The sequence below is a fragment of the Coturnix japonica genome, chromosome 2, assembly GCF_054131305.1.
Source record: "Coturnix japonica strain WE chromosome 2, WE-NBRP24, whole genome shotgun sequence".
Taxonomy (NCBI): Eukaryota; Metazoa; Chordata; class Aves; order Galliformes; family Phasianidae; genus Coturnix; species Coturnix japonica.
The window spans coordinates 120,821,348-120,833,850 of record NC_140664.1 but is presented as its reverse complement, the minus strand read 5'-3'; the positions used below and the strand labels follow the sequence as shown (position 1 = coordinate 120,833,850).

General features: G+C 41.2%; 1 protein-coding gene across 5 annotated transcripts in view; it reads left to right on the top strand.

The window, feature by feature from the left end:
- The window catches only part of FAM171A1 (family with sequence similarity 171 member A1), an 81,536-nt gene that overhangs the window by 22,560 nt on the left and 46,473 nt on the right, over positions 1-12,503 (top strand). The window lies entirely within an intron of this gene.

The following is a 12,503-nucleotide window of genomic DNA, read 5'->3' as shown; positions in this document are numbered from 1 at the left end:
GCTTACTGTTCCAGTGTGGTACTTACAGCCTGCTGAAGTTTGCCTGCAAGTTGATCTTTGCCTGGATAGTTTTCTTGAGCAATTCCTCATCTTTATCCTTTCTCTTGAAGTGGATTTCTTCCTTTTTTTCCTCGTTCTTTGTTTCATGCTTTGGTTGGAGTACAACAGAACATAGAGTTCTATCCCACAACTGCTGTGTTAGTTATCTATAAGGGTAGAGGTTTAATCCAGATCAGTGTGGACTGTGTAGTCCTTTGCCTGGGAAAATGGTGTTTGGATGGGGGATTGTTTCCTGAATATCAACATATAGCTCCCTCATGGGCAGTTTCTTGTTAAGCATGAAACATCTTAAATGATATATGTTGTGAGCAACTCTTCTTATCTCCAGAAATGTAAAATGAAGTAGTGAATGTGAATGTGTATGTAAAAATCCGGGTACAGCTGAGTGTTCAGGACCCCAACCCCACCACCTTTCAGCTGCACTGACAACGCTGCCACCCACTGCTCCAAGCCAGTGACTTGATCTGGGTAAAAACCAACATTTATAGTTACCTTTTTAGCTTGGGTTTGTGCAGCAGCCTGTGCAGGTGGGAAAGTGATGGGAATTGAAGGCCTGCAGAGGTTTCCCTGGAACTGCTTCTGCAGAACATCTTGTGCCCACTGGAAGATTTTTCCTATCAGTTCTTTTGAAATTCCTTTAAAATGTAAGAGCTTGACAGACAGAGTCCTGCCTGTAGAAATGGCATTATGTGTTGTATTTACAGATTTGTTCTCACTTGCAATGCTTGTGAGGAATATTTTGGCATCGTTCTTAATGATTCCTTGGGCTGCTTGCAGAACTATGACCTTGAACAGTGAATTAACTCTTGGGAAATGGCATCATTTATTATCCGAGTTAATGTTAAGACAATGCTCTTTCCCTTATGCTCTGCTCTTTCATACGTGTGTTATGCAATTCTATTTTTTATTTTATTTATTTTAGGCCATCTTATGTCTTTTTCTCTCTGATCTGCAGAATCAAGGCAGTGCCAGAGGCAAATACCATGTTAGATTCACTAGTGGTTTGATCTGCTGTGGAAAATCCTATTTCCATTTTTTTCCCAAATGTTTTGTGGAAATGTGTGTAATTCATCTAAATCCAAACCACAATGCAAGACTGTTAATTACTTTATAATAATTGTGTATTTGGGGGCTGAACATGTACAAATGCATAAGGAAGCACAGCCTTTGGGAGTGCCAATATAATGGTTTAATCAGGTGAACAAGTGTAATTATTTGAGTTGCCTCAGTGGTACATTGTAGTAACTGACAGCCTAACAAAAGATAATGCAACAGGATCACTCCCATATATGTCATTTGGTAGTCCCTGATCTGTTAAGAAAGATTTGCTGTTACTTAAAAACAAGCAAACAAAAACCAACAGCAGCAAACAAAAACCTGCCAGAAGGCACGTTGTGGTGGTTCAACATCATTTCTTGACTTTCATCTTTGCTTTTAGTCAAAGCAGTGACTGAATTCTGTCGTGAAGAATCTGTCAGGTGAGCTGTACCTGCCCACTGGCTCTGGATAACCCTGAATGGATGTGGCTAAAACCCATCTCAAACACAAACAGAAGTCAACGAGATAGTCAATTCTCTGCCTTTTGCTATTAAAGGACACTCTGTCCTGTATTGTAGCAGGGGAAGAACTGGAAAGTGTTTGAGTGTATAACAGTCCTATTTTTTGTAAATAAATAAAATAATTCAGTAAGCGTTAATTCATTTTTAATATTTTCCATCATTTTTTGTTAAATATTTTTGCGTATGTGATGGCTGGCCAATTAAGACTGTATCTGTTAGTTGAGAAGGTTGATGATAGTTCATGCTCCTTTATAGATAATTATCTTTGTTGTCAAGGTAATGATCTATTGAAGCTGACTTTAGGCACTTCTGGAACTGCATGGAGGATGGTTTATCTTGTAGGCTCTCATTTTCGGTTGCTGTTGTTTTATCTTGAGTGAAAGCCTCTTTCAGGTTACAACCTTTTTGAGATCCAGTGGCTGCAGCTGGGATCTCCAGATCTTTCATACCTCAGCAGTTGTGTTCTTTTTGGTCTTGTTCTAAGATGACAAACAAATGTTCACTGGTAGGATAACTAGAACATGTGTAGGATATGGAAAAGTTGATATTTAAACTGACTGAAACAACCATCATGATTCATAACATGGATATGAACCTAAAGAGCAGACATGAGGAACACTGAGAAGTTTTTGCGTAGCAAAGGTTTTTTCCATCAGATACATTTTCTGTCTCATAAACAAGGATATGAGGTGAAAGTTACTGTGCTGTTAGTTGTAATGATGGTTCATCTACCCATCTTTGCAACTGTACAGCATTATTGTAGGTGGATGCACTGCATGTACTGAAGTGACGCTAAGCGCCATCTTGTCTTTGTAATGCGCGTGTGACTAAATGACAAAAAATGGACTTTCTTTTTTGAATTCAATCCAGATAAAGAAAGGAGTGGGTAAAACTAAGGAGCAGCTTCACTGTTTGTTGCTTTCTGCATGAATGATATTGTTAATGGAAAACAATAGTTTTCTTATAGGTAGATGTAAGAAGAGAGAGAATAAATAGATCTTTATGGAAAAAGTTAAAGGATCCTTAGGCTGATGCAAAATCTCATCGAGAGCCTCATGAAAAGTCATCATGCATCACTATTCATAGCAATTTTCTCTCCTCCTTTACATCTTTTCTCCTTATGTGCATACTTTTTAATATAAGCCAGGACTTGGAAGTATAGTCGGCAGCAATCCCAAATCCAAGATGTAACACTCTCCTTTTAACAACACTTCCTATAAGGTTGGAGAGCTGTTTAATAGGATCACGAGGGTGCTACAAGAAGAGATTTCTGTGAAGTTGCAATGATTCTTAACAGAGTTATTGTCTACTGATCCAGATGGTATAGCTACATTCAGGTAGCGTGGATGAAGTTTCATAGCAAAATGGATTCTGGATGGAGACCTGCAGACTTGCTAGATTGAACCAAACTTCCTTTAGAAAGGCTTCCTTAATGCTTTCCTCAACTTTCATCCTTCCTGTGTGGTGGGTTGCGATGATCTGAGGTCCCAAATTCAGCAACATCTATGTACTATCGCAGAAGGAACATGAAATAATTTCAATACAGTGGAATATAGGGTTCTGTCCATTGGAAGTGGCTTAAAATGCCGATTGGATTTGTCCTTAATTGTCAGTAATACCCTGGGGAGGAAGGGGAAGAAAAAAACCAAAAACATGAGCAGATTAAGAAATGGAATGGCAATGGAATTCTACCTCAAGATACTATATGATTTTCTACCGTGTGATTAATTGCATCAAGGCTGTTTCCAGTGATGCACGCCAGGAGGAGGTTTCTGTCCTCAAGAGAAGGAAGCTGTGCACATCCTTTCCTTTTGTCCCTTTTCCCCGCTAAAGACACATGGGGATAAAGGGCTGGGTCTTGTGTGTTGGACACCTGGGAAAAAAAGCCTGTCCCTTCAGGCAAACTTTGATGCCTGATCATTGAATCAGATCATTGAATCAGATCATTGAAGACTGTAATGTCATTAGAGAGCCTTCTCTGAGTTGAGAAAATCTAATGAAGGGCATCCATCCAATAACTTTCCTGAATATTTACCAAAATTGTGGAAGTTTCAGTCATTTATCACAATCCTGAAATCACCAAACAGCTTTAAAAAATAATCATCGTTCTTTTAAAAGGGACTCGTAGAACAAGGGAGAGACCTGAGCCAATTTAAGTCGACTGAATGTGAAAGATTGTATGCAGTATTTGGAAAAAAATACGATTAAGCAGTGTGGGTTTGATTATTATGTTATTCTTGGCAGGTAATTGGTGTTCATTTTGCATCCACACTTTGCCTTTTTGCTTGGCTATATCATGTTGACTTGTGAGCAGCCATATTAACTTTACTTGTAAGTGCACGTTTCACTGCTCTTTAAGCCCTGTTTGTGCAAAACATGCTTCTAATGAGCACACACATTTCACTGTAACAGATTGAAAACAGGAGAGCTCTTACAGCGGAAGAATTTGTATTTTGAAAGCTTGCCCACTACTATGCTTTGTTTCTGACACCAGTAAACGAATGCAGTGTTACAGCTCTGGCTTCTGCAAGTGGTTGGGCTTTTGAGGGGAGCGGGTGTGGGGAGGCTTAGCTGTAATTAAGGGGATACATCAATTATATTCACATATATAGGAACTGCTAATGAACGTACTTTTACATTCAGCTGCTATTTAATGTTTCAGGTAACTCAAATGTCAACCAAAATTCAGGTGCAAATGCAGTCATCATTAGAAAGATCTAGACGAGACATGGGGAGTGAAAGTGCTCCAAGGAGAAAATGGAAACCAATTGATTTTAGAAAGTGGTTTGTTGATGATAATTCTCTCTGTTGAGCATGGAAGGGAAAACAGATTGCTTTTTAAACTAGTTTCCAGCCTGCTGGAGTGTTGTGTCTTTTCCATAATCTTCTCTTGTATTTTCTCAAAGGACATCTTTCAGCAAGATCACTCTTTCAAGACAGTTTAGAATGAGATAATTTACTGCAGTACAGTTTGAGTGAGGAGTGTTTCTTGCTGCTGTTATATGGTATCTGTGTGTTCTCTTGTAAACAGCAAGCAAAGAAGATACAGTTGCAAGGTTTGGGGCTGTGTGTGTCTCAAGTAAAGTCTTCATGTTGTTCTTTTGCTGTAAGTAAGAGAGATCATGTAAAATGCAGGAATCTTACTTTTGCAAGCAGACCAGTGTGCTTGTGGAGTGACTTAGTGAACATTCTAGGCAAGCTGGAATTGGAACATCTGGAAACTAGAATACCACTTAATTTCATTGTCTCAGCATGTCCCTTTAATTAAGAGATTGTTTTCGTGGGAAACAGTATTGGTTGTCTGCATAGCTTTCACCCTCATAGTGGTATCAGTATTGATAACAGGCAATTAACCACATTTCTAGCAACTTTGTAGTGGTCATAGAGAAAAAGGAGGTAATACCACTGGGGGTTAAATACTGTGTTGTGAAACTGTTCAAAACTTACAAATAATGGTCTGCCATCTATGACATCTGTTAAATAAATGAATACAGCTGAATTCAAGTCAACTAAAGGGAATTCTGTTCTCTTAATCAGATTCTCTTTTCCCTTTGCTTACCAAGTACTTCACAGAGAGAGATTTTGACTATCAACTCTGTTTTTTTAATTGCTACATGATTTTGCTGCATGTGATATGAGAAACGTTTTCCTGCATTGTTGTTAAGGTAGCATGGGCATTTAACTGGCTTGCAGTAGTGCATTCTGTGTGTTGTCACTAGAGAGAATGGTGACCTTCCCTGGAGATACTGGATTTAAATGCTTCTGGCAGCCTAAAATAGGTGATGTAAAAACCCTTCATTACATCTCCAGTAACAGGATTTTTATGCTTTTAGAGCTTTATCTGGTAATTGCAGATCTGCAAAGAAAAGAAGTCAGGACAAAGAAGAAGACCTGGAAGGTGAGCCAAATGCCAGGGAGACAGAGTAAAAGAGCACTGTTGGACCATTGTCCTGCTTATGGCACTCGGTCAACCACTGGCACGCAGCGTCTGATTGACAAGGGAGATGTGGATCTCTGCAGAGTTCTGCTGGCTGCGCTGCTGGGGGGTGTTTGCATCGTTCTTTACTCTGGGCCATGCTGTGCAGGAATGGAATGGTTCATGCAGCCTTACCATGTTGCTGAATCCATTCTGAGGTCTGATATTTTTACTCTCAAACATATTGTGGTCATATGGCGCTGAATAAATATTCTAAGCTTTTTGAGCTAAAATACCAAGAACCTTTCGATCAAAAAAAAAAAGGTAGATACAGTGAGATTTTGCATGCCATTGGTAGTACAGCAACCACCAGACTGAATGGTGCTGAACTAAAGTTTGTAAAAAATCATAGGCCTTTCTTATTGGATTTCTTAGCTGTATATTAATACCATATGATTAAGTGTTCTGGCCCTGGAACAAAGCTCACGTGAAGTGGAAACTGTGGTTTCTTGATTTAACTGCAGGGAAGTTGGTCCTTGTTGTCCTTCAGGCATCTGAGCCAACACTTCTATTAGGGAGGGAATGAATAGGGGATATAATGCATAAAGCAAAGTTTTGTAGGAGGCAGCGAAATTAGGTGATATTCTCATTTTCAGATGTTTCAATTCCACCTTGTCTGGAATCTTTATTAAGCCGAAGACAAGATAAACTTCCCAGGTAATTCTTTTTTGCTTTTAATAAGTAACTCCTTTTTAAACATTCCTTCCTTCTGCTGCACAGGAAAATACAATTTTAAGACACGCTGTGTGGCAGTCCCACCAACAGCAGTATAGGGGTGTCCATAAATGAAGTACAGTGGATTCCTGTGGTGTCTGGGTGTTGCTCTGCTTTGGCACAGAGCATTACAAAAGCAGTCAGTGTGCCGCAGCAGCTGTCAGTGCAGTCCTGCTATGGCAGACTGCTTCCTTCTCCTCCCCGTAACCGAGAGGTGCCATAGCCACTTCTCAGAATGGAGACTGCAGCCCTTGAGAATACCACCCACAGACTGAACTGTGTAAGCTGAGAGATCTCTGCAACCTAGTGTATGTTTTGCTCACTGTCATCATATTGACTGTGAAAGTTTCTAATGAGAGAAACTTTGTCTACTTGTAGGCTTGTCAAAAAGCTGCAAATCCTACTGTAAGTGAAAAAAACAAAGCATAATTGATGTCTTGGTGATCTGCACAGCTTTTCTGTGCCCCTCACAACTGCTTCTATTTGAAAAGCAAAAAGAGGCAGCATCTCCCCTGTACGAAGCTGGCCCAAAGCTACGTGCGAGCCCTTGATTCCCATTGAGGCTCTGTGTAGCGTTGTGGATGTTCTGGTCAGTCTGTAGCTGTGCTGAGGAAGCAGCGATCTCCAGGGAGATAGAAGGTGTAGTGTCAATCGAGGCAGTGATTAGTGTGTCTCCAGAACCCTGCTTGTTCTCGCAGGGAGGCTGTCATCTCAGCCCACTCACCCGGCTGCTAGCTCTGAGTTAAAGAAAGAGCCATTGTGAGTGTACTTGCTGGGGAGGCAGTGTCCCCTTCAGTATAGTGGAAAAAATACTTTCATGTGTGAGCACACAGTTCACAAAATGTCATGTCCTTTATCAAAAAGACGGGGGGGGGAAAGGTGTGGGAGGATGAGGTTAATAGGTCTGTTCCTTTGCAGTCACCTGGCTCTCTGTTGGTCCCACATGTAACACCACAGCGTCTCTGCGAGGCCTCCTCAGCAGAGCAGTGTGAGGAAGAGCACATCAGGTGGGCCTGTAAGACAGCCAGGCTCCACAGCAGGAGGGGTGTCTATAAAGCTGAGCAATCTCCTCCACCTTTGCTAGTAGGCCCCAGAATATTCATCATCTCTTCTTCCTTATAAAACTTGGCCACTCCCATTCTAGCCTTGCTGTTGCTGTGTCTGGGTAGAACCCAGGTTGGAAATTGAAGGGGACTGGTAAGCTGCTGGACTCTGTAGTGGTTTTTCTTATGTTAATTCTACCATTAAAGTAATACTCTTGGAATTAAGTTTCACTGCACATCAGGTGGTTGTGGTTTGTTTTTTGGGTTGTTACTGTTGGTGGAGTTTTATTTTTTCAGACTAAGCTCTGTAATGGACGAAGTCTTGTTTTTAGTGGACCTGAACTAGAAAAGTTAGTGTAGGATTTTTCAGGTCAGGTATAAAGAGGAGTATACTTAGATACCCTATTTTGTGTGTTTTTCCAGGACTATGAGTTTCTCAGGTATGCTTTGCTTGTAAGCACAGGTTGATTAAGTCTTCATAGTATAGCAGCTGTAAGACTTACACGGTGTCTCCATTTATTTACAAGCTATTTTCACTAACGATATGTTTGAATCTCAAAAATCCCCTTAAAACAAAAGCCAAAATACTTGAAAATCAAGTCCACAAGTCTACAGAACTTGGGAAAATATGCAATTCTGCTCACAAATCTAATGCTACTGGCCTTGCTGCTATCGTCCATATGCTTGTACCTTAGAAGTATGCCTTCTTGAGCCCTCATTTAAAGCAGTCTGGCAGTTGATATGAGAGCAGAACTGAACAACTGTCTGATAAAAACTTTCTGTATTTCATATGGTCTCTGATGCTTTGAAGGAAAACTGGATTCGTATTAAAAGTTGTTTTCTTTGTGTACTAACCATAAGAACAACTGAGAACTAGCTTGCTAACACAGAACTGAGCATTCAAAAATGGGGACGTAGCCTTGGATCCACATGTTGCTTGGCTTTTTCTTGTGAGTGTGTGCTGGTGACATAAGAGCACGAATCCCTGCAGCCTCTGGAATCATGAAGGCTACTCAGGAAATTTCATTTTCAGGACTACCTTTAATTTGCAGGTCTGGAAGTAGCTGAACCTGGAAGTGACAGTGTCTGCTCTGCAGCAGCTGTAAGCACTTCAAATAAAGCTCTTCAGCAAAATAAGTCAGTGTAAAAGCAAGTATTTAATGGCCGATGAAGAAATCGGTGCTAACAAATTTTTAATCTGTAGTCATTTATCATTATAAAAACATGAAAGTTTTTAAACTAAAGGACAGAGCAGATATGACATAGGTGTTGTGTATTTAAGTGTGTTAATTTTTTTACTCGGTTTCACTTAAGGTTTTGCTTCATATCCAAATGCTAATGTGATTCAAAGATGTATGGATTTCCTCTACCACTGTTCCGCTTGCTTATTTATTTTCTGCAGAAAGCAATGTTGAGATCATCTTTTAGCACTTAACTGCAGAACGCATGGCTTTCTCCAGTGTTTGCAAGAGCCATGTTAATGTTAGATGTCTTTCTCATAGGAACTTGCTTGCAATCTGCAGCAGATGCCCCAGATGCTGAGTGCTGTCACACAAGCTATACCAAAACTTCAGAGAAAGAGGTGCCTGGCATTCAGTTGGCTGGAGCACGATCCAGAGGGGTGACAGTTATCGCAAAATATGATCATGTGGGAGGCAAGCTGCAGGGTTCAGAGGCATGATGCAGGGTCTCCTCCCACTATGGGACTGGGATCTGTTGCAGAGTCCAGATCTAAGAGCCAGGGAGTTTCTGTAGATCCTGCAGCAGAAGACTGGAGGTTACGATGCCACGAAGCTTGGGTTGTGTTCATGTTCCTGCCCCCACGCCAGTACCCTGCTGCTGCTTTTGGTGCCTGCGTGAGCTGGAGTCAATGCTTCTGTGAGTCACCCTGGGCCTCTGGGGGTGGGAGGAGAGGCTGTAATGTTCCCGCAGCCCCTAAGCAGCCTTGTATTGCTGTGCGTAGGCAGGGAAGCATGTGCGTCTCTTACAGCCTTTCTTGACTGGTGAGAAGGGGGAAGGCAGAGTATTACTTTATTCCTTAATATTTTCACATATCTCCACCTCAGCTCTGTACCCCCAACTCTGCCCAGAGGCCTTTCAGTTCACAAGGGGACTTTCAGTCATGTTTTCATCTAATAGGAGTTTAAAGTCCTAGTGACTGCTAAACATTGTGAGATCCTCTGCAAGCTACCAACCTGCTAGAATAAATTGATTCGTAGACTTTAATTTGGCTTACAACTTACGTGAAAGCTGAATGCTGCCCTGCCTATGTAGTGTTTTCACTCTCTGATATTGTACTGTTCTTTCCAGTTTGGAGCGCTACTCTTCCAAAGTAGAGTTTATATTTACTTCTGAAGAATTCCAAGCCAAGAAGCAATCCAGTTGTCATTATGGTAGATTTCAGTTATCATTTGGTAATCATTTTCACTCTTTTTGCTTTCAAGGATCCTATTAAACTATATAAAACAACTCTAGTAATGATAAGCTTCATGGCTTACCTTTTTAAGACTTGCTCTTTTTCAGATGTCATGTGTGTAATTCCCAGTTTAATTTGTAGTTTCTGGGCCTGGCACAAAGCCTGAACAGCTCTGCCTTGAAATCTAACCAGGTCCATGGGTGGGTGATTGCTTTCCTTCAAAGAGAGTAGGTCAAGTTACCCATCTGTTAACTGTTGCAAATGAATGATATGCAAGGGTAATTAGGGCTGCCTACACAAAATGAGAGGAAGATGCTGCTTTTGTTGTGAGTCTAATAGAGCCTGTGTTTCCTCACCCTAGACGTAGGAGCCCCAGGACTCAGCACTGGTGTACCAGGTGCCCTCCCCACTGCTCTGAACTTCGCGGTCACAGCACTTCCCCAATATTCAGAATACTGTGCTGTGTGATTCTGTGGGCTGCTTGTAACTTTGGCTTTTATTCATTTGGGAGAATGTTTGATAACCATAGAACTGAGCCACCACTGAAATAAGTGATCTAAAAGGGATGTATATTTTCAATAGGGCTCTTTGGAAGCAAGGTAGCAAAGAAGCTGTAAAAAAACTGAAAGGTCTTAAATATATGTATATAAATTGAAATGTCTGTGCTCTTTATATGATGATCTTCTGAAAATTGTTTTTTCCCTCCTATTTGACAAAACCTCGTGGGAAATTTGGGAAGGGTTGTCTCAAGCTATTGCTGAGGGAGACAAATGTGAAACGTCTCCATTTTTTAACTGTAGCAGAACTGCTGTTTAAATGTGTTTGCTGTAATTGGTTTTAACAGCTTTAAGCCAGGTGAGACCACAGCACAAGAGTGAAGAATAACCCAGGCCATGATCCCTGCCTGGGTTGAGGGCCCAGCTTCTTGCCCTGTGCCAGGAGCCTGGGTTGGAGAAGATTCCCTGCAGCAGGTCCATCTGCTAGAGGGCATCTGCCTCTTGCACACCCTCTACCTGTGTTCTTCAGCAAAGCCTGGGCAGCAGAAATGGGATAATGTCAAGGCCAGAGCCACGTGTCTTCAGTGTAGGTGGTGTTATGGGTGATACAGGAGACAGTCCCCAGGGAATTCTGCCAGGAAACCCCTCTAATTTACGGAAAAGTATAGACATGGTACAGAAATAGCTTATGGCCTGCAAAGCCATCTGTTCCAATTGCAAGTTTAGCACTGCATCCCTAAGAAGCGAATCATGAAATCTCACCCTCTATGCTCTGCAGGTACTTGTATGATTTTGTATAAGTCCTTTCTTGCAAAGGAATTGGGGGTTGGCTCTACAAAGTGTGTTCACTGAGATGCCTGGTTGAAAAGAGACTTAAAGAAATTCCACCCCCTCACTGCAGTCTGAACATGACAGCTACAAAAATGAATTTCAAAACCAGCCTCCAAAGGAGACAGCAGTGTTTTATATAAAAGCATACCCATAAAAAATACAAGATGTATTTTGCTTGGCTTTGGTACTGCAGGTAACATAAGATTCGCCGTGTTTTAAATGGGTATAGCAACAGTGTCTATACTTAGCTGAGTGTTATCTTGCAAATTAGATGCTACTTACGATCTTAGGGATTTTGTGATCCATATGGACATAACCACAAGAATAAAAATCTGCCAAATAATTGCCAGAAATATGAACTTAAGCTCAGGTATTAACGGTTTTCTTTAATAAAATTTGCTATTGATGGTTGTTATTTACCGGCCTTTATTTAACTGCTCACTCAAATGGGCCAAATGATTGAAGGGTCCAAGGTTGGAAGTCCCTCATGCTCACATTGAGCATCTCACTGGTAGCATAACCCAGCCCTTTCTGGGAAGAACATGTGTCTGTGGATGTGCTGTTTTGTGTTGCCATTTAAGGCAATTTGAAATAGGTTTTTAGTTATTTTGTCTTTGATGTATCCACCCACACCTGTGAAAGGGAATGTTTGTGTGCCTGTGCAGTTTTGTTGCACCTTGGTAGAAGCAGTGCCGCTGTTTCACCCTTCTGCAATGCCAGGTTACTAGCTAGAGCCATGGACACCAAGTCCTGTCTGTGTAACATCTGAGGCAGCTCAGATGGTTGGTGGCATCCTAGCAGCAACCCTCAGGATGAATGTTGCTAGGTTTCCTAACATCTTTCCCTTTTAAGTCCTTTAAAATGCAGCATGTTGTGCTCTGCCAGCTGATGGCTGGAAATCCCGTAGCGCTGGTACAGTAGTGTGAGGCTGCCCGGGAATTCTGTCTGGCTTTGAACAATGATAGCAATCCCCTGGTGTTTTACTGCTCCCTTAAGTAATGTTGTAACCTCAAGAGAGCAACTGGCCACTGGGGTTATTAGAGCAGTTGCTGAAATAAATACATCAGCTTTCCTGTGAAGTTATGTGCTTTGGGGGTGTATGTGTATGTGCACACGTGCACTGGTTGTGTGTGCAGTGCTTTTCCCAGGGCCGAGTGTGAAGGGGGGAGAGGGGGAAGGAGGAGTAATTTTGATGTAGAACATATGTTCAGCAAAACAGAAACATACCTTATTTTTGTACTGTGGAATGTTAGTTCTCCAAATCCCGGCACATGTAGAAATTAACTGAACTTTAAAATAAAGCACTGTAGTTCAGGGAAGGAGATGTCAAATTAAGTAATATGTAGTTTGAAATTATAATGAATTTATTGCTTAAAAATTACATTAGTAGATTTCTTAAAGCTGTTA